The sequence below is a fragment of the Aedes aegypti genome, chromosome 2, assembly GCF_002204515.2.
Source record: "Aedes aegypti strain LVP_AGWG chromosome 2, AaegL5.0 Primary Assembly, whole genome shotgun sequence".
NCBI lineage: Eukaryota > Metazoa > Arthropoda > Insecta > Diptera > Culicidae > Aedes > Aedes aegypti.
Genome location: NC_035108.1, coordinates 386278502 through 386300961, shown reverse-complemented (window position 1 = coordinate 386300961; position 22460 = coordinate 386278502). Strand labels below are relative to the sequence as shown.

Sequence of the window (22460 nt, the reverse complement as noted above, 5' to 3'; positions counted from 1 at the left end):
TATACTCCCCAAACTGGGGCATGGTTTTGACCAAACTTCATAGATTCTCTTTGTCTTAGTGATTTGGATGTTTCCACTTGGGACACAATTTTCCTTGCTTCGAGTGATCTCACAATTACTTGTCACTATGCATATGGGAAATTTTAATTGATCATCGTATGACTTCATTGGCTCTAAATCAATTTCGAATTGCTGTGTGCAGCTTCAGAAATTCTTGGGTGGCAACTTAGCCCAAGCAATATTGGAATAATTTGGAGTCATATAAAGTGGTCAATCAAAATTGCACATTACTGAGACATCCCCAAAGGTGGCAAAGTATTTAACAAATCTGTCAAAGCAGAATTGCACTCTCTTGGTCAACCTTCACTGGCCACTGCCTACTCAACTATCGCATTGCACTGAGTATTTGCTGACTTATTTGTGTATGATAGCTGTGATTCCGATTATGGAACTTCGTATCATCTGACATGTTACTGTCCAGTGTTCACGCAGCTGCGATTACGATTAGTTGGTAAACACTTAAGGTAAGTGATCCATTAGTTGTGAGTGTTCTTTTATTCGCGGTAGTGCCATTTACACTAATCTAATTGAATTGATTGCAAATCCGACACCGCCAATCGACGTATTGCCTTATTGATACACGAAATAACTGAAAACATCGTTCGAATTGCTTCAAAATTGATGAAATACCACCAAAACTGCTTAAACTTGACTCACTTGTACCAATACCGTATTAATCTGATTTCAGCCTGAATCTTCAGGACATTCTGTTATGCTTAACCCGCCATGGTAATGAGCTATACATTCTTTTTACGCTCATGCGTTATACAGTGCATTTTAAGGGCGCTTTTTGAACCCATTGTAGTATATTTCGCTTATGCGGTTTTTGCTCTTCAAGGGATCCACCCACCTACATATTTCCTTCCATCGTTCCCTTCTTTTTTTCTTTCCCATCGAGTAGATAAGGAAATAGGCTCAAATATGTCGGTGGCACAAATCTCCAAATTGGCGGGGAACGTGCCTCTGAAGCCGGCCTTCTGATACCTGATAGCTGATACTTGAGGGTAGCGGGTTTAACGTCGGTCGAAGATCTTTATGTTTTGGAAATTCTTCCAACTTCTCAAGACTTCTCAAGGCCACAAGATAAACAAATGCTAAAATACGCAATTAGCAAAAAAATCTCTGACAAAATATTCTAAAGATCATTACACACATCATGTAACTACTATCACGAAGCAATCTAGAGGCACATGACTTCAATCGTAAGAACTGCAAGATACCTCGTAAAACCACTCGTCAGAACTGATCCCACACCTCAACACCTCCCGGCGGCGCTGCTGATCATGTTCATTCCACACCACACTCTTGCCACCACCGAGCGGATACCGTACCGATCTCCATCACCACTAACATCTAGCACCGGCCCCGAAGCACTCACTCGTGGCCACAAAGTCCAATCCAAACACACTCACTTCCGTCCCCGGTCCACGCGGCGAGACCAGGGCAAGAAACCCGATAAGAATTTAAACGCAGAAAATTAAGCGTCGTAAAAAGTTTTACGATTTTTTAATTTCCATCCGATAATGCCGATGAAAATGTATTCATACGGCAATTTATGACAGTGAAATATTGCTTCGGATTTATACTGTTATTAAATTAGGGATCTTGTTTTGATCTTTTCCCGTTGCGCACACCTCCGCCTTAAATGTGCGGCCGAGTCGTCATCATTCAAGCGTTGGTTCACAGCACTCACCGAGAGTGAGCGAATTCAAATTCGGCTGCCGATCGGAGCTGGAATGTGATTGATTTTTTTTATGGCGAAGTCACAATCTTGTGCTCATTTGGGCCAAAGTTGGCGGGAATGATTTTGGTTTTATGGAGCAATCGATTCGATAAGATTGTGGGATTTGCTTTGCGGGTGTGGGATTCTTCTTTCTGCTCAACTGGAACAGTATTCTTCAGGGATTTCTGCTGTGGTAAAGCAATAGCTATGTTCGAAATGGATGCACAGGAAAGTGATCGAAATCTTGATCAGTTGAACAACGACTTGTTGGGCTTTGGAAAATTTGACATTTAACAGCACATTTAACGAACTTCGGGCGGACTATTTTAGTGTCTTTTCTATACCAGCATACAATTCTAGGTGATAAATTTAAAAAATAGTATAGTGTTACAAAGAATCACACATGAAACTTAAAATAGTACGACAGGTTTTCAAGATAACAAAATTTGCAAGAATGTTTCACAAATATTTCAGAACATCAAATTATCGTTGATGACCTGGCGATGAGAGATGCATATCTCCCAATGACAAACCCATCGATCCAAACTGCTGGAATTTCATCAAATTAATGCTTTACTGCACTTAGAAGACAAAGTTTCTCCTCTGATAAATCAAGTAATTGGGACACTCTTCCGAACGTTCCACTCATAATCATTATTTACGATTTTAGTTCGAGAGAATCCATCTAGTTTTTTGGGTCTTTCCAAAACACACACACTCCTGCCACTCGACCAGAGCTGTGATCGCCGGAGAGTGATTCATTTAAATAATTCATCAATTCATATGGTTTATGGCTGGAAAGGGAAACGATTCAAACTCTTCCAGTTTTTTTATTTTATTCGCTCGTCTGTCTTATTTTCGATCGGGAATTCGATTTCGCTCTCGCCCCGCGTCAGAGCCGTTGCTCGGCGATTCGATGAAATGTATCCATAGGAAATTCACAAGAGAATAATTGATGTGGCGCCAAATCAGTGAGCGGGAATCTAATTTTTGAAATCAATTTCTGTACGTGTTTTATTTCCCGGGGTGAGATATGCGTTGTATGAGTTTTGGCCGCATGGTTCGAATGGGTTGTGTGGAATATTACGAATATAAATTTGCCCTGCTGCGCGCTGTAAATTATGCCGGATAATGTGAGTTTGGAAAACAATAAATCCGCTCGATCTAAATAGTTTGAATGAGTGCTGGTAGTACTTATGCACCAGCAGTCAGTGGAGCAGTTAGCAAGTAGTGTGGTTCATCGGCATCCATAAATGTGAATAAATAAAACGGCTGCGCGCAATTTCCTCCAAGCGCTTGGTGCTAAGATTGCACATTTTGCTGGAGCCGGCTAAGAACGATGGGGCAATTAAGTTTTGGATTTAATGGATGGATGTGATTTGATTCCTTCGCGATGCTCCTCCAATGCTTCGGATTCGAAGCAATTAAGCTTCATGTAGTTCCGATAATTTATGACTAGATATAGTTTTAACGAGTGAAATGGTAGTGTCATCACACCACAGAGGAGATTTATCGCTGCAGTGCTCTATTTTGTTGAGGAATACGGAAATTCATGGAGTTGAATTATATAACTAAGTGCTGGGTTGAGCTATCTATCGATAAACCCACGATCAATGTCTTCTTCTCCTGCTTGGCATTACGTCCTTACTGGGACAGAGCCTGCTCCTAAGCCAAGTTTTTAAAGAGCAATTCCACAGTCAAAATCTGGGAGCTTTCTTTCCAATGTTATCATTTTCGCGTTCGTATCGGTGATACTGTATGCCCTGAGGAAAACAGAAAATTTCTAACAGGCAAAATATTGTAAGAAATCGGAAGCAGACATCATCAGCAAATCAAAACTAAATTCGATCGGTATAGTTCTATAAATGCTTTTGTAAGCTTGCCCATCAACGCTAGTGTGTTTACAAATTCGTGATTCCAGAAAGATCTTCAGAGGTTTAAAGAAACTTGAGGCTTAATGAAAGAAGATACTAAAAGTACCATAACATAACTGCAATTGGAATATTAAAAGAATTCTTGTTTGTCAGTCTTTATGTCCAAGTTAAAACCTTCTAAGTAATATTGCCCGATGTCTCGTAACCGAAACAGTAGTTTAAAACCGATGGTCTTTAATACCTTCAATAGTACTCATACTGCCAGTTATCACTTAGGTACGGATTAAAGTATCCAACAAACAATCCCGGGATTTGAGAAATTTCGGGATTTCTCGTGTCTTTAGAATTAAATTCTTACGTCTTGGATATCCCAGGATATCCGAGAAGAACGTTAAATCTGATGAAAACCACTTATTTTCAATGCAAAACAATAACATTTTTGCTCTTTCATGATACTTCTATAAAACAAGGAGAATGAATAGTTAAAAATTTAAATGAAAAGGCTAAATTATCAAAGAAGTGACAAATATTTTGTAAGTCATTTATTAAATATTGCGTTTCTCTTCAACGTTAGCCGTTTCTATAAACCTTAACTGAGAAAAGCAATCTGAGAGCACACCTCCCCTAGAAGATCCGTAGTCATGATAAGTTTTTGCTCAGTTACATCATAAGAACTTCAAGCTCATATATAGCATAATAACTATTTTATTATAACTTTTTGTCTTAAAAATACTTTCTCTCTTAATTCAATCGTTAAAGCATTTTGCAGCTGAAATATGACTTCCATTTGAACGGTAATAGTGGTTATATTAAAAATCTAAGAAATCCCGGAAGCCCGTAACACGCCTTGTTTTTTGTCCAAAATCCCGGGGCTAGTGCGGACTCACTTGGAAAAGTATTGCAACACTCAGTTGAATACCATAGCTTCCCCTCAAAAATTTTAAATCACCTCAAATAAGAAAAATTTACATGAAGAAGAAGAAGACGAGATTGAGTTCTGAATAACTATAATATGAAGTGAATCAGTTCTGAATTGCTTGGATATAATCTGGATCGGACCTGGACTGTTTGAACATGAAGAGAATCAAAATTGTATCACAAAAATGTAACCTAGAAATTTACAATTCAAATGTGCAACGAATTTGTTATCAGTCGATGAATGAATTTCGTATTTTGATTAACAAAGTTGCATTTCGTCAGGGTGAAAACGTGTGGAGTTTTACGATACTTTTGTAAATTGTTTCAATTTTTTAAGAAATGTTTTTCGTAAAACTAACGGAAAAACAGCTTCAAGATTAGTTTCACACTACAGGTCTTTCCTCTTTATTAGGTTTATCGTGGAATAATTTTAATTATAACACATTGAAGATGACACTTGTTGGTTATAGAGTAATTCCATTTTTCAAATTAATTTCAAGAATCCAAAAATGTTTCGAAAGCAATGAAAAGCTTTTCTTTCTTGCGTGTAACAGCCCAAACTATTATTAAAAAATTGAAAATAAAAGTATTTTTTTATTTCCAAACTGCGAAAAAGCACAAAAAACCGCTCAAGATCTAAAAATCCAAAGACGGTGTGGCATGGGGAATGTGAATCACTCCTGAATGTGTAGTGAATCAGATTCTGGAGGGAATGTTGGATTTTATGACTACCTCGATATTCTCTCGAATAGCTGTTGCTCCGATTTCGCGTTCTAAACAATCCATTCTTCATAAGTTCATATTCAAAAGTCCTTCGACTTATAGAAACATCGAGCTATAGGTCATAACGACACATAAAATTCTAAAATAATAGGAACAAATCTCTTTACTTTTAATACTTTCATGATCATTTTTGTGAGCTAGCGATATCTAGATTTTTACACAGATCATAATTAGTTCAACATTCTCTTTTGAACATGCTCGCTAGCGCCAGTGGAAGAATTTAGAATCAAGTTTTCCACATTCTGCATCTCCTTGAACTTCTGCGTAACTTCGATGAAGTCCGAACTTTTTGTTTTGTCAAAATCGAAGGATAGAACTAGTTGGAAATGTTCAATTTTACATGGTCATTAGCACTATGTAGTGAGCATGGAAAGTCTTGAATAATTATGAACCATCTACGAATAATGCTCACCTAACTATCATCTCTCACGCCGGCCCAAAAAACACAGGCCGAAAGCGCGGGCTAAGTCAGGTAGCAAACGCTAATTAGCATTAATGATTTTCATCTAGCAGCGTTGTGAGCCACAGTAACACACTCACGAAACATGATCGGTGAGCGTACTTCGTTGCAAATACCTCCACTACTGGTAGTGACAGTATTGCAATTCAAACTAACAGCCTCCCGAATGCCCTTCGTAGAACTTGCCTGTAGACTTCCTTTTTCCAGCGGAGGCATGTGACAGAACTAGTTTAGTATGCTCACAAGCGACACCATACCAACCCAAATTCCTCACATGTCTTGATCTCCTGAACATCCTTGCCAATGACTCAAGCTTTCTATCTTGTCTAGATCAAGTTAGTGAACTGGACAGTTTTAGTAGCGGCAGAATTGGTAACCTGCAATACTGAATTTGACTATCCTTGAACTATTGAATAACTTCCCCGAAGATCACGCCGTTTTAGATACCCAGGATGTCAAGATTGCATCATTTAGGTGACGCCATTTTTTTTCAAGTTGATGCAATATTTAGATGATTGTTCCTATACTTTTTCAAGCGAGTCAGAAGTGGTTTAGCAATGACAGTGTTCAATATTCGTTCTGAATCACCTGCCAGTCGGATTATGATAAACATTACAGAGGGATTCCACGGAGGCATGCAAGTCGACTCTGATCGACCATTTCAAAAATATCTGAAACTTTGCACAGTTTTTCAGTTCCATCTAAATCGTCATTTTCCGATATCAAATCTTCAAGTTGAGTCACGACTAACTTTTCAAAAGGGTGTAGGGTAAATGTACCAATAGTGGAGGTACTAAGCACGATTGAACTTCATTTAAACGCCCAAATTGAAGATGCGCAATTAATGTACATGCTAAGGTTGTAACGGGAAGTAACGACCATTAACTTAATGAGAAAAAATATTTCATCGCAGTAATCCACGGCATGTCAGTGAAAAATAATACCTCCACTATTGGTACACAGTTCCTTTAGTTGCGGTATATTTTTAATTTGTGTTCCTATAGTTGCGGTATCCGTTGTTTTCTTATGGGATCCTCCACTATAGGAACACTTTACCGCAACTATTGGTACAAGCAAGTGAAGTTTTAGCACTTTTAGTAATATTTCATCAGTTTTAAAGCAATTTGAACGATCTTTTCAACTATTCCGTGCATCAACAAGCCAAAACGTCGTTTGTAAGTGTCGGTTCAGTGGTTAATGTAATACAATCAGTGAAAACGGCACTACCGCAACTATAGGAACACCCACAACTAAGGGAACACTTACCCTATGTGAAAATGGTTCAAAAATATTCAAAAAGCTGCACAGCAAAAACGGTTCGTTCGATTGTTAGACAACTAAAGAAACAAAGTTAGACAACTAAATAAAGATTCCAAAAAAAAATACACACAGTAAAAAAAAAATTTTTTTTGCATTAAAAAACATCATTTTTGTCACAAAAACTCAAATATCTCAAAACCCTATCGGAATACCAACGTAATTTTTTGAGGGAAAACGATCTACCATAAAAATTTGGTGATGGTAAGCCAATAAACAAAAAAGTTATGACATTTCAAATATTTCACAAATTTGACACTTAGTGAAAAAAATTTTTTTTTTCATTGTTAATTTTTTTTAGGACCGCTGTTTGTTGCTGAATTTTTTGTTAAGGGTACCACATGAGGTTAACAAGTTGTTTTCATGATATTTTATTTAATTATTCATAACTATTATAGCATCTATTAGAAAGTTAGACGCGATCCAGTGTTGTGATCTAAAGTCTTGATAGTGTCATATTTTTTATTGTACGTAACTGAAGAAAAATTCTCTCAATAGTGTTGAAACCTTTTGATAAAAGAAACCTATAAGAAATCTAATATTGAAGACAAAAGCTACAAAAAAAGTTTTCTATACAGGTATACGACTAGTTTACCTGCAAAAAGTTTACCTCGTAGAGAACAAGGCGGGTCTATACCCAGATGATCTAGTATACGTAAAGCAGGTCGGTTTTCTCGGCGCTGGTTTTCTCCACAAAGTTAAAATCTGATTACACCTGGGTATAGACCTGCCTTGGTAGAGAATAGACTTTGTTAATCATATTTGGGAGAAAGCGAGTAACTTCAAAAACATCAAAAACATGATAGGTACATACCATGAACATACTCACGAAAAAGCTAAAAATATACTACCACTATGGTTATAAAAGATTTAATTGTAAAATTTTTCTTCAGTCAAGCAAACGACACCAAACTAGTCAGTAAAAACTTAAAAATGATTTTGTTTATTAAAATCTAACGAGCAACATGAGTAGTCGCTTTCTCAACTGCAGGCCGTTTGCAGAAAAAAAGTGTTCGAAAGAGCTACGAAACCTCACCGAAAGCACCATAGATAAACTGAAAGCGGCTGGTTATGCTCCAATGTCTACATTGAATACAAATTTACGCATTTGTACGTCCTGCCGTTTAAACGTTGACAAACGGGCAATCTGTACATCATCGGTGGATCAGGTTGCAGGAAGTTCGAAAACAACAACAACTGAGGAATTACTAGATGCACCGACAACAACTGAGGAGTTACCAGAAGTACCAAGTGCAGATAGTCTTGCCACGGTACCATCAGCGACATCTGTTTCAACAAATCAATCAGAAGATGAGTGCATCCAGAAGGTCAACATCGAAGATGGGTTACGTCAATTATCCCGAGAAAAAATACCGTGAAATCAACGAAGCTGTACGAAGAAACCTCTTCAAATTAGGACCTGAGGATGTGGAAAATACAGACTACGATGAGGTAATTATGAATATGAAGGAAAGGTTCTCGAATCTAGCCACGACAAGGAAAGAAAAATTATTGATTTTGTGGATGCTGCCAAGCTCGTGGTCTATTCAAGACGCCATTGATGAGTTCAAAACCAATAGAAATACAGCAAAAGAGGCAAAACAATTCAAAAATAACTGTCTTGCAACCAAAAATGCTAGGTCGAGTACTTCATTAACAGATGAGACAAAAGAAAAAATAATTCAATATTTTGAAGACGATGAAGTAAGTAGAGCTATGCCTGGCCAAAAAGATTATGTATCTGTAAAAAAAGATGGAAAGCGTCAAGCAATCCAAAAACGATTAATGATGACTACTTTGAAAGAAGCGTATACACGCTTCAAGGAAATTAACGAAAATATTAAGGTAGGTTTTTCCTCATTTGCAAGCCTTCGTCCAAGGCAATGCAAGCTTCTATCCAATTCAGGAACACATAATGTTTGTGTGTGCACAACACACGAAAATATTAACCAAATCTTACATAGTTTGAAAAGAATCAATTTATCAAAGGATATTAAAATGTTAACTGGTAGTCTTTTGTGTGAAAATACAACATCAAATTGCTATCTTCGATCTTGTTCGGATTGTCCAGATTCTTCATCATTGTAAAATACTTTATTTGCTGAGTTTGAAGAAAATTATATTGATCAGTTATCATTTGAGCAATGGGTGACCACGGATAGGTGTGACCTAGAAACTATTGTAAAACCTGTAGATGAGTTTGTGTCATTTTTTTGCTTGAAATTAGAAAGTTTAATTCCTCACGACTTTATTAAAACAGAGCAATCCCGCTTTTTAAAAAATACGAAAAATACATTACAAGATGGTGAATTTTTAGTCATTTGTGATTTTTCTGAAAACTATAGCTTTGTATTGCAAGATGAAGTGCAGTCCCATCACTGGAACGTACAACAAGCTACAATTCATCCATTCGTTATTTATTTCAATGGAAGTACGCAAATTGAACATTTTAGTTTTATTGTAATTTCCGAAGATTTAAGACACGACTCAGTATCTGTAAATTTGTTCATTGCCAAAATGATTAACTTTTTACGCGTTGATAAGGATAAAGAAATCAGAAAGATATATTTCATGTCTGATGGAGCAGCATCGCAGTACATAAACCGTAAGAATTTTTCGAGCCTATGTCAATTTAAATCAAAGTACGGAATTGATGCAGAATGGCATTTCTTTGCTACGTCACATGGCAAAGGTCCTTATGATGCTATTGGAGGAACCATAAAGCGCATGGCCACAAGAGCAAGTTTAGCCAAAGAACGTGAGCATCCAATTAAAACTGCAAAAGAACTATTTGATTGGGTGAATCGCAGAAAAGAAGAAGATTTAACAAAATTATCATTTTGTTTTACTAATACTGAAGAGTACGAATTAAGGCGAAGTAGGCCGTCATTGAAATTTGTACGTGTCGTTAAAGATTGTTGCTAACTCATCTCACGATTTCGAATCAAAGAAAATCAGTTGGTTTTGCACTGACACAGCTGAAAAAGTATCAGCATACTTTATGCATGTTAGCGTGTACAGTGATACATTTTCAAGTCAATATGGACTATCAAGACTGAATTTTATCACTTTGAAATGCAAACTGAAAGTCATCATTTTTGCCGGGCTACTTAGCCTTAACGGCATCAGAGCTCAGCGAGCAATATAATAACGCGAAAACGATCCAAGGAACCCAAAAATTTCACTGTTTCATTCCATTGTCAGAAAATAAAATTAAAGCAAAACTATACTCAAACTGTACTGATAATGATGCAAAAGTGTTCGATATTGTAAAAAAATTGAATAACAATAAATAAATAAATAAGTATTAATAAAATGTTTTCATGATCTCATAACGCATACCCAAATCCAAAACTTTTAAAGTTTATATATAACATTTAGAAACTCATCGATCATACTCTAAAAAAAAATATCCTGGTAAAAAAAAAAATTATTTCCGTGTGATCTGTTAATTCATTTTAATTTATACATATATACATATACATATAATATTTATACATATACATAATATTTATACATATACATAATATTTATACATATTATATACATAATACTAATGAATACATGAAAACGACTTGTTTAATTCACGCAAGGCCCTTAACAATAAAATCAGCAACAAACTGCGGTTCCCGTAATAATTTACACCGAAAAAAAAATTTTTTTTCTACTAAATGTGAAAATTGTGACATGTTTGAAATGTCATAACTTTTTTGTTTATTGGTTTACCATCACCAAATTTTTATGGTAGATAGCTAATATAATGGACCGTTTTCCCTCAAAAAATTATTCCGATAGGGTTTTGAGATATTTGAGTTTTTGTGACAAAAATTATGTTTTTTAATGCAAAACAAATTTTTTTTTACTGTGTGTATTTTTTTTGGAATCTTTATTTAGTTGTCTAACATTGTTTCTTTAGTTGTCTAACAATCGAACGAACCGTTTTTGCTGTGCAGCTTTTTGAATATTTTTGAACCATTTTCACATACACCCTTTTGAAAAGTTAGTCGTGACTCAACTTGAAGATTTGATATCGGAAAATGACGATTTAGATGGAACTGGAAAACTGTGCAAAGTTTCAGCTCAATAGAAAAAAATGAATTAAAAAATTTACCAAATTTTGGTGCTGTTGCTTGGAATCACTCTACATCCACCGAGCTGAACATATGTTTGTCTATTTGTTTTGCTCAATTTTCGGAAAATCTATTCCAACAAAACGAAGAGCCTACCTGTTCCCTGCCAGCGAGCAATAAAATTTATACATTTTATGTTTCCTAAGCCAAGTGCGTCCTTCACCTTGCGGCCAAGATCCGAAACACCATCCACCACTCTTCCACAGCAATGTTGCCCCTGGGCAAAACTGCGGACGGGCCCATTATTTTATTGCCCTTCCTGAACCGTTATTACTAGACAGTGTCGTCGTCGGTGGTGCAGTAGACGACGATTCTGTCGCTGGCTGACGACGACTTCGCAACATTATCCAACACCAGCATCGCGAGGACGGCTGTCTGCGTTGTAGTCGTTTTCGTAACCCCACACACGACTCAGCCGTCCCTATGCACAGGAAAAATTGTGAAAGAAAGTCATAAAAGTGAACCCTCCAAAACAGAACAGGAGAGTAAAGAAGGAACCACACCGAAAGGAAAACCCCATAACGCAAGGTTAACGCGTATGGCAATAAAACAATCTAATGCCTTTTTTACTGCTGCTCTACATCGCTGTATAGAATACACTGGTCCCACAATTAGGAATCATTTAAGGCTTTGCGCAACTTTGGAAAACGAATAACGAAAGCAAAAAAAATAAAATTGTCAATTATTTGCACATTGCATAAAATCGTTTTTAAATATGCTCTCTGAAATATATGTTTACGGTTACAATGATGCATTGTAATTAATTTAAAATTTAAATTTGTGGTCCATTCAACGCTATGAATATGAGTCATTTTTGTTGAATGTTTTTTGAGAAATGTCACAACTTTGAGTAAAAACTCAGTTAGAAAATTTCAAAAAATGTTTATGTTAAAATACCCAAGATGTTAGATTACCTCATTGTCAAATTTTTGCACGAGCGTGTAAATTTCATTGTATTTTTTTATCTTTATTATAGAGGTTTCCAGCTATCGCAGCTGGTTCGCTTCTAGGTTTAAAGTAACTATGTTTTTCAAAGTCATCTGATTCATAAACTGTGAGTGATTCAACTTTGTGGGACGACTGTACTAGAATAAGGACCATTCCACGCTACGGGCGGGCTGCACTGAGATCCGCACACATTACACAATACAGTTCCCGTGCACAGCGGTATACGCACTTCCAGAAAATTGCATGCCTGTTGCCTGATTCTGCCATTCTTCTCGGTTGCCTGTGGTGGTATAGGTACTCCTTCGACCCGAAACCCAGAAGGATCCTTGCAAGATTGTGAAAGTTTCGGAAAAAAGAAAATAAGCAGTATATGGTCGTAAAATGCTTTCGATGGCCTTGAAATATCGATTGACACTCGGCAGTTGCTATGTATAACTATACTGGTTCGTTGCTCTGCTGCTGAACGGAACGAAGTAGAAAAGCGGAATATAGCAGTCCGGCAGTTTAATGCAGCATTCGATCGAGGAAGAGTGTAGTAAAGTAGTACTAGCACATCAGCGCAATGCCATTAGGATAGAATTACGATGATTGTTGAGGGTGTTTTAAGGAAAAAGTGCACATTAGTTCCAGGAAAAATTAATCACATGGGAAAAATAAAAGGTGTTAGGCGTCTGGACGAATATTTGCGAAAAGGTTTGGGTCCATTCCGCCACGACTATCGGCGAGACAAAATAGTAAAAGGAATGGTAAAAAAAAGTATTAAGCCTGCTTGTTGAATTTTATGTTTTGCGTCAAAAGGCAATTTTTTCAGATTATTATTATATTATATAATTTGTAGTATTTTTTTTAAGTTAAAAGAAATTGAGCACCATAATAATTAGGATATTTGAAAACCCTTTAACCACATCAAGCGTGTGCTAGAAAAAGGCGTAAGATTTTTCTCCATCAATCCTGTCTTCTGCGAATAAGTTGAGAAGTTGCAAGTTTCTCAACACTTCTCAGAACACTGGTCAGCTAAGCAATCTTGCATCCTGAGGTGAAAACATGCCAACAAACTTGCATCTTGTCATCTTTATGCACAAAAGAGAGGAACGACGAAGTCAATCATGTTATCATCATCAGTATGGAAAAACAATGATATATGAGCATATACATATATCATCCAGCAAGGATGAAGCTAAAAACTTGAAACAAATTAATACATTTTTTAATTTTGAAGAAATTAAGAAAAAGGTTATTGTTTTAATTTCTGCTATAAACAATAAAATGAAATGAATACCAGCGAATTGCTTTGAAATGAGATTTGCATTTTGTTACGTTGCATTAATGAAATTTTTATAGGGTCATGAGTTTTGTTATGGTTTGTCATTCACAGTACTTCTTCTTCTTCTTTCTGGCGTTACGTCCCAATTGGGATAAAGCCTGCTTCTCAGATTAGTGTTCTTATGAGCACTTCCACAGTTATTAACTGAGAGCTTTCTTTGCCGATTGACCATTACTTCCTTGTGCCCAAATTTCAAACATGATTTATCACCATTTTAAAGTGCAACATTTGTTAGTTTGTTAGCTAATAAATTAACATACCTACTACCGTTGATTTTTGGTAAAAATTCAAAATAGTAATTGCCAATTACATGCAATCCATCCTACCTATTCGATCCTTGTTAGGATTTTTCATTATACCCGTTGGCAAAAATACAATTTCGTTAACGGGGCACTTCGATACCGTCTCAATAAAAAATAACCTTTTTAAGAAGCTCACTGCTTTGATATGGTCAGAGCCGCACTTTGGATACATTTAAGGTGATTCCAAAGATTTGAAAATATTTAAACCAATTCAAAACAAAAGGCAAGATTTACAAATACTTAATGCAAAACTGAAACAACATTCAAATTTTTATGGGTAGGATCGTAATGGTCATAGAAGCATAATCGTTCTGTATGAAAAATAAAGGCACTGAGAAAATGCCGCTTACAGTTTCTTGAAATCTTTAAAATTTTCTAGTACTTTTCTGCATGTCATATTTATTCAGCACCACCGCACAGACTACTCGTTGTGGCCCTGTTTAGTTAGCAAAAAATATAAATTATTTTCGTTTTTAGTCGCTATTGGAAATTATTATCAAGTATTAACTATGTATTTTTCACAACATTTAAAAAAATGTTTTTTTTTAATGTCTAGTAAGGTATCAACAAATACAGGAATTTACATTGATATGATGATACAGAAATCTTTATGGGACGGTTATGCTTTTGATAACTAAGAAAAGCTTGAAATGAGTAGAATCGGGGAATTATGCGCTTTATTTTTGTATTTTGAAAATGATTTTAAAAATCATCAGTGAATCACACAGATTGTTTCAGTCTGAAACTATAAATTAAGTGCATAGATACAAATGCTATAATATAAATTAATAAACTATACAAGAACTCAAATTAAGAAAGCCATTAAATCAATGTTGTTGATGATAAAATGCACAAAACAAGAATGTAACGTGTATAAAACATATAAAACTTACATATAAATGGAAATGGAATGGTGTTTGTATGGCAGTTGGTTGAGAATGGGTATACGGATTTGAAAAAATCTCCCAGTGTGGCATTCATCCAGCACTCCGACGTGGTCATTCGAAGAAAAGGTTTAGAAAAGTTCAATTGTCCGACATTTCCTCGAATGATTTTTTCCCGAAGGATTTCTTTCCGAAAACCATTTCTCCGAATGAACTGTTTTCCCGAATGTCGTTTCCCCGAAAGCTTTTTCTAAAGACATTTTTCATTCCTTTTGTTTTAATAATCTGTGTAATAGACTATAATCAGCAAATTTGATAATCGTTTCAAACGAATAATTCTCTTATGAATGATTTGAATCGAAAAAATGTGATATTTGGATTGGAAATCGATGACAGTTTTGATTAGCATGTCTGTTTCAAAAATATGTTAAAAAATGAAGTTCGGTATTCATATTTTATTATGCAAAGAACTGTACTAAAAATGCATGAAATTCAGAAGGTAGGTTTTGAAAAAAAATATTATGCTAAATGTATTTTATCCGATTCATCTGAATGACATTTGACTGAACTGGCAACGACAGAATCATGAAATAAAGTTTGACTGGTTGAAAACAGTTAGCAGGATTCAAAAACGTGAGACAAATGAGATGCAGTGAAGACGGCATGAAAACTAAGGAATAATAAATGATTTGGAACGCATCCGACAGTTCAGCTCGACGGGTTCAGGCTATCATACGATCATTACTTCCACTTTAGTAATTTCTGTTTTTAAATCATAAGCAGATGGGTGTTTTTTTTATTGAATAACAACTCATAACGTTGAAAAGGTTTGTTTTCAATTCTATAAATATCCTTTCTTTAGAACATCGGTTGTTTTTCCTTATATTACTGTACTAATATTCGTTGGCGTCAAAATAGATGATAATTTTAAGCTAGTCTTGCCTTCTTGTCATCGTAGGCAGTTCTTCTAAGCTTTGCTTCATTAATATTGTTCAGCTTACAGCTGCTACTGATATCATTAGAAATTTGCCTTCTTTTATCAAATGCTGTTTTTTGTAGGTAAATATATCTATAAAAATTAACAGAGCAACTGGCACTCTAATCAGATTTGTTCTGGTAATTATATGCTCTTACTTCAAATGTCATTTGTGAAACATATTCAACGCTTTCGATCCACTCTTAACTAAGATTTTTTTTTTTCAAAAGATTTTTTTTTATTAAATTAGTGATTATCAATATTTTCAGTTTTCATTACTAACATGCTCTCTGTATTCGCTCTCTGTATTCTGACTGGATGACCTATTTAGGAACGTTTCGGAAAAAAATACGTTCGGTTTCTAATAAAGACATAAAAAGATTTCAATAAGATTTTTATCTGGAAAACTGATGTTGATTGTCAGTAAATCAATAAAAAGCATGTTGTCTTTCAAAAATATCCAGAAGGACGACTCGATGTTCAATTATGTAGTGCAAGATATAATAGATTCTAAGGGTCAATGTCAGTCCATAGCTTCTGTTACTAAGTATAATGAAATAAATAAATAAGGCATCTCGCTTAATAATGCGAAACAATGTGAAAGAACACCTTTTTATTAAAAAAAGGGAAAATTAATATTGAAATATTATCAGCTAAATGCCACAAAATATTGGAACAGTATAAATATAAAGGAAAGTCTATTATTCTTAGAAGGCAAAACTAAGCCGAATTTTCATTCGGCCAAATGTCCATAAGCCTAATATCTATACTCCAAAAATACCGCTTCCAACAATACTGCCTATCATGTGCTCACTTTTTTCCTCATGCTATCACAAAAAATCTAAGTTGTATTGAATCAAATGCACGTGGCACATTATTTTGAACATCTGTTACTTTAAACACATGGATTTTATAACAAATTAATCATTTTTCATCTACCCTTGCATCAGCTAGCACGTTAAATACTTTTTGGCGTCAGCATCATGAATAGCTTTCAGTATGTCAATTACATTAAGATTTTTACGGGAAAATAATTTTCGGGAAAATAGTTCATTCGGGAAAACGTCATTCGAGGAAATTGCATTTGGAGAAATGGTTTTCGGGGAACTGTCAGACAATCAAAAAGTTCTTAAGGAATAGCCAGGAAAACGGGAGAAAACTAATCAGTCATTTTGCATGGGAGTTTTCACAGCAGTTTTCGACAGTCTACTCGATGAACAGATGCCGGGACCACTAGAAATGTATGATTATTTATATGACGGTTTGATTCCAAATTATAAATTGTAATTTTCAAAAGTAGCTCTTTTCTAAAAGTTACATTTTTAACAATTTTTAAACAGTGTGATTTCTGAATTGATTTCTGTTTTTTAAAACCTTACTCAGAATCACTTTTAAGAGAAATTGTTTTCAAGTCCATTTTTATATATCTATCGAAAATGTTTTTTTTTGTGAAGAAGACCCCACTAGACTGTGGCCCCCGGGTTCCCACATTTGTAAGCCCGGCCCCGGATATATTTGCTACAACGAATAAAAGGATTGCCTCTTAAAGAGTGTTTCAAACATTCGCTCATCATGGCAAACATAGAAAAAATGCGTTTCTTTGTAATTTCCTTCCAAGAGTGAAATAAATAATGATGGAAATTGCATCAAAATGAGCTTTGGATAAATTTTTCGAGCAGCAAATCTAAGCAGCATTTAGCAAATGTTCTTCGATTTAAGTAAAAAAGTGAAGCTTGCCGCCAATCGTGATCAGTATTTACCAATTTGATGGAAATTAGCAGGAAATCTTGATCTTGATTTCACCCAAATCGCAAAAAAGGTGATTGCGGCATTTTTCCGGAAACCCTTCAAATTGCGAACTATTTCTCAAAAATCTTGAAGAGAACATATTTTTTTTTTTTACTTACGACAACGAAGCTAATAGTCATCTTTGAAGCTATCTTCAATTCAGATTGGTGATGGATGGATGGATGGGGATCAATGATTCAGAGGTCACGAGGAGCATTTTTGAACCACAATAATTACTTGGCCACTTGACATGTTTAGATACAGGAAACCTAAAGTTTTAGTATGAAATCTCAGAGAACCAAAAGTTGATTTCCATAGTGTGCTAATTCAAATTACATTTATTCGAAAAAATATGGCCATTAGAAGTCTTTCCGGTCATTTTAATTACAGCTGAGCAAGTCCAGTTTCAGAACCACGTGTTTGGTGTCAGAAGATCGGTTTTTAAATACCCAAACACTCATTATGCGAAACATCAAGTAACACTATTTCGGCAAATTGAAACTTTTAAAGTTTGAATACTATGTACGTATAGGGGTCATTGTGAGCTTTGTTAAGTTACTCCGGTATTTGGTTCCGGAATGCAAACATTTCCAAGAAAAAAATATTTTCATATCATATTCATATTTTCATATGAATCATATCATCTATATCAAGAAGGATTCTAATCAGAATACTTGCAGGATTTTGATACAAATCCTGGGAGGATTCTGCTGTGAATATTTATCCTGGAAGGATTTTGATGAGGATCCTGGAAATATTCTAAAGAAAAAATGGCAAAGTTTTAATGAGATGATCTAAGACACCTATAGAGATTCTGTTGAAAATGCTGAATCGATTCTGATGAGTATCCTGGAAGGACTTTGATGATAATCCTGGAACGATTTTGATGAGAACTCTGCATCGATGCTGATGAAATCCTGAAGGGATTCTGCTGATGAGAGTCGTGAGAGGATTCTGATGTAAGTTTTGAAAGTATTCTGATGTGAATTCTGGGAAGGTTTTTGATTTCTAGAAGGATTCTAAGAAGTTTGTTCAGAGATAATCTCTTATGAGAATCCTGAGAGAATTCTGATGAAAATCCTGGAGAATTCTGACCCAACTTTGAAGAGAATCCCAAGGAATCTGTTATAAATCCTGCGATCATTTTGATAAATTATTATTAGTATCATGAATAGATTCGGATGAGAATCCCGCGAAGAATATTATGACAATCCAATAAGAATCCTTAAAAGACACTGATGAGAATAGCGAGAGGCTTCAAAATGGAATCAAAATTTCAAAAATAACTCACTAGAATATTGTTACATAACCTCAGTTTCAGTACAATGACCGATTATTCCAAAATACTCAAATTTGGCTTCCGATAGTTTTACTTTTACGAAACAGTTGGATATTATATTTCTCGTGATATTAATTTTATTCAAGTTTTCATGTGTTTGCCAATTGATATGTTGTTATAAATCTTCAAAACCAATCACCGAGGTTACTGAACAAATATATGATAAAAACTGGTCTTTTGGAAACAAAAAACGGGATTCCGAAGCTGGACTTAAATTGATCACCGGTATTCAAAATGACCAGAAAGGCTTCTGATGGTCATCTTTGGTCGAAAAATTATGATTTTATTTGACACAATATGAAAATCATCATTTGATTTGGGATGGTTCTCTGGGATCGCATACTTAGATTTACGGTCTCCTGTTTCTGAACATGTCAAGTAGCCAAGTGATTATTGTGGTTCAAAAATGTATCCCATGAGGTCGCTTTTACATGAATTAATCCAAAATATATTGGATTTTTTAAAAGAATTACTGGTGGAATAGGTGTTTACTACTTTTCCGGCCGTGTTTCTTGATTGGCCACTGGTTTTCAAATCTGTTCAAATTTTGAGAATTGATCAATGGAATCAATAGATAAGAGCAAAAGAGGCCAAAAATGTCGTCCACGCCTTTTAAGAGCTAATGCATGAGAAATACACTCCACTAGCACTGATCTGAACACAGTTCAAACCAAGGTTCAAATTACAAACTATCGTTTTGTAAATGAGAGTATTTACGGAAAATGGGATTTAAGTGCCAAAATATCATCGTACATCGATAAAAGTTAAACAATAATACTAGACTTATTGAATGCTGATAATGCGTCTCCACTAAGAGATTTTTCGCCGCTTCATGCGTTTTTAACTCCACAATTATGTTTATTAGAGTATCCTTCAATGTTTTATTTAGTACTTTAAAGTTTTGCTGGATTTGTAAAAATCTGGCAAATTGAGCAGTTCGCCTTTTTCTTGATGAAAGTCTGGCAGTGCCAGAATAATCTGACATTATGGCAGCCATGCTCATGATTCTGATCGAAATCTTCATTGGGCTCTGATTGGTATTCAAACAGAGCTTTATTTAAAATTCTAATTTGACTAACGTATAATCCTTAACAAGTTAGTATGAGGGATTCATAGAGAAATATGTTTAAAATCAACACATGGTACTGTAAATGATTCTTGAAGATTTCTGACTGTAAATTTCATTGAATTCTAGCAACAATCTTCACATCATTCAGGCAAGATTTATGTTGAATTAGTTTTCTATAGCATTTACCTACTCTCAGAGGTCAGACGGCTTTAAGTCATAAAAACTAAGCGAATCTTATCCAAAATCCTTCCAAATTTTGATTCTATTCTTTTTATGATTGCCCGGCGGTTAGAGTTTTCAAGGAATTTATTTGCAATCCTATTGACAAGTCTAAAATGGTTTAATAATATCTACAGAATTCGTTTAAGAATTTTTTGATTCAGGTAGAAATGCTTATTCATTCCGATATTTCTAGCAATACTTTCTATTCAGAAATATGTATATTATTAAAAGCTAAATGAATGCAAGCTTTGTATATTATTTGATGTATTTTAATATTTTCTAATTATTTTTTAATTCGTATTAAAATATCTGTATTTTAATATAGAAAACATTAGAAGTTCATTCCCATGTGTTGTTCAAAAAACAACAATGCGATCACTGAAGTGTTAGAGATTTATCTCGTAAACTAAATATTTATTGTAAATCGTTTGAAATGGTTAAGAAATAAGACGGTTCTTAGCGTTCTTTAAGTATATGTTGGAAATATAAAAAATGACATAAATACCGTTCATGAAATCATGTCACTTTTACATAACGTTAATTAAATAAGTGTAAATTATTAACTTTTTGTATAAATCTTCTTCAATTGATTATTCAACGGTAACTTCAAAAGCATTGAAATGTTTATTATAAATAAATCGAAGGTTTTAATAATATCAATGAAGAAATAAATTTATAAAAAATCATAAGAATATTGTTTAAAAGATCTAAGGACATGGTTCATAGAGCCATGCCGAATCCATCTTCTTCAATCATTTAATATGTTCAACAGAAGCTTCTTCAACTGTAAACGATATCAGCGCAATACAGTTGCCACCATATCCCCTGTCGTTTCGTCTATTCTGCTTCGTTTTAGTTCTCTTCCCGTGCACGCACCATTCAACTCCGGCAGCCATAACCATCCGCAATAAATAATATCGCTAACCGCCTGTCAATGATTTGATCTATTACGAACGACAATGGCAGCAAGCATCAACGAATGAAGGAACAAAACACATGGAAGATGACGAAAACCGAAGCAGCTCAGCTCTCAAAAATGTATGGAGGCATCATCATCAACTCACGCGCTCGTCAACGCCGTCAAAAAGCACGCGAGCAAAAACGAGACAGACAGACAGACAGCAAGCGCGCACACTGTTCCATCTTCAGCGTGGGACACAGCAATCGACAGAAAGTCAGCAACAACAAAAACACCAACATCAGCATCAACAAGAGCAAAACTATTAGCAAGCCACACCTTTTAAAAGGGCGGTACGTAAAAACACACCGTCGGTCGCCGTTGCCGTCGTCAGCCTCGTCACAGACTGTACAACACCAGCGAGCTTGGGTGCAGCGTGCTTATACATATTTTGAACTCCAGGAATAATAACACAACACCGTACGGGATATGAATGGACCCGATATCTACCGACGGACGGGGATAACGAAATATGGAAAAGCGTGTGCGAGAGCCGTCGGCAAAAGAGAATCAGGCAAGTCTTTACCCGCGCTGCTGCATCAGAAATGCTACTGAACGACCGGTACGTGCTGCCATCTATAAGCTTTGGGCGAGTGAGTGCAGTGTGTGTGTGGAGGTGCAAGGTGGCTTTGATGGATTGCACCAACACACTGAAGGGCCGCGGAGAGTAAGAAAAGTGAGGTTATGAGTGCAGGAAAGCTGATGTCTTTGATTTTTGTTCGATTAATAAATTGTCATCGGTTTAATTGGTCGTAAATAGATTCACAAACATTCAAATAAAAGATAAAAGTTGAATGTCTGGTGTGACATGTTTAATCTAGTTTGCTTTTTACTGATATGGTTTGTCCGGGAGTTGTTTGTTTACATTCCTTCGGACATTTATCCAAATAACAAGGTATAGACTACTTAATGTGTTTACTATAATTGGTACGGTACCTGTTTGTGTTTACTACCAAATCGATCACTTTAGTGTCACTGGTACCTCACAGCACTTCACTTTAAACCCGTAGTTATCACTTTACACAAAATATCAACAACACACACGGGCCAGCTGCAACGAGCTGAGAGAGCAAGATCCTGCTTGCGTTCAATCCATCTCACCACTACATACGCTTGGGTTTTGACAGTTCTGTTGCGTATATGGTGGCTTGGTCTGGACGTGGTCGTAGCCACATCGTTGTAGTTGTGCGACAAGAGTCGGCTTGAGATTGAAGAGAAATACGAACAGTGACGTGCATTTTTGCCAAAGCAGAGAACGAGAGCGCAACCGATTATTAATGGGTAGTCATTTGAATTGCTCCTCCTATCTGTCAATCGTGGTTGACAAGCGTTTCGGTCGTATCGCTTGTCAAGCTATCAGCGTATAAGGTAAACGCAAGCATCGC

The 22460-nt window shown here is 35.6% G+C and overlaps 1 protein-coding gene across 1 annotated transcript in view; it reads right to left on the bottom strand.

Moving 5' to 3' along the window:
- LOC5564911 (zinc finger protein 236) overlaps window positions 1–22166 on the bottom strand; it is a 217313-nt gene extending 195147 nt beyond the window's left edge. The window contains exon 1 of the mRNA XM_021846929.1: window positions 22012–22166. The gene's annotated coding sequence lies outside the window, so the exon portion shown is untranslated. The remainder of the gene's footprint in view (window positions 1–22011) is intronic.
- Between the last annotated feature and the right edge of the window lie 294 nt (window positions 22167–22460).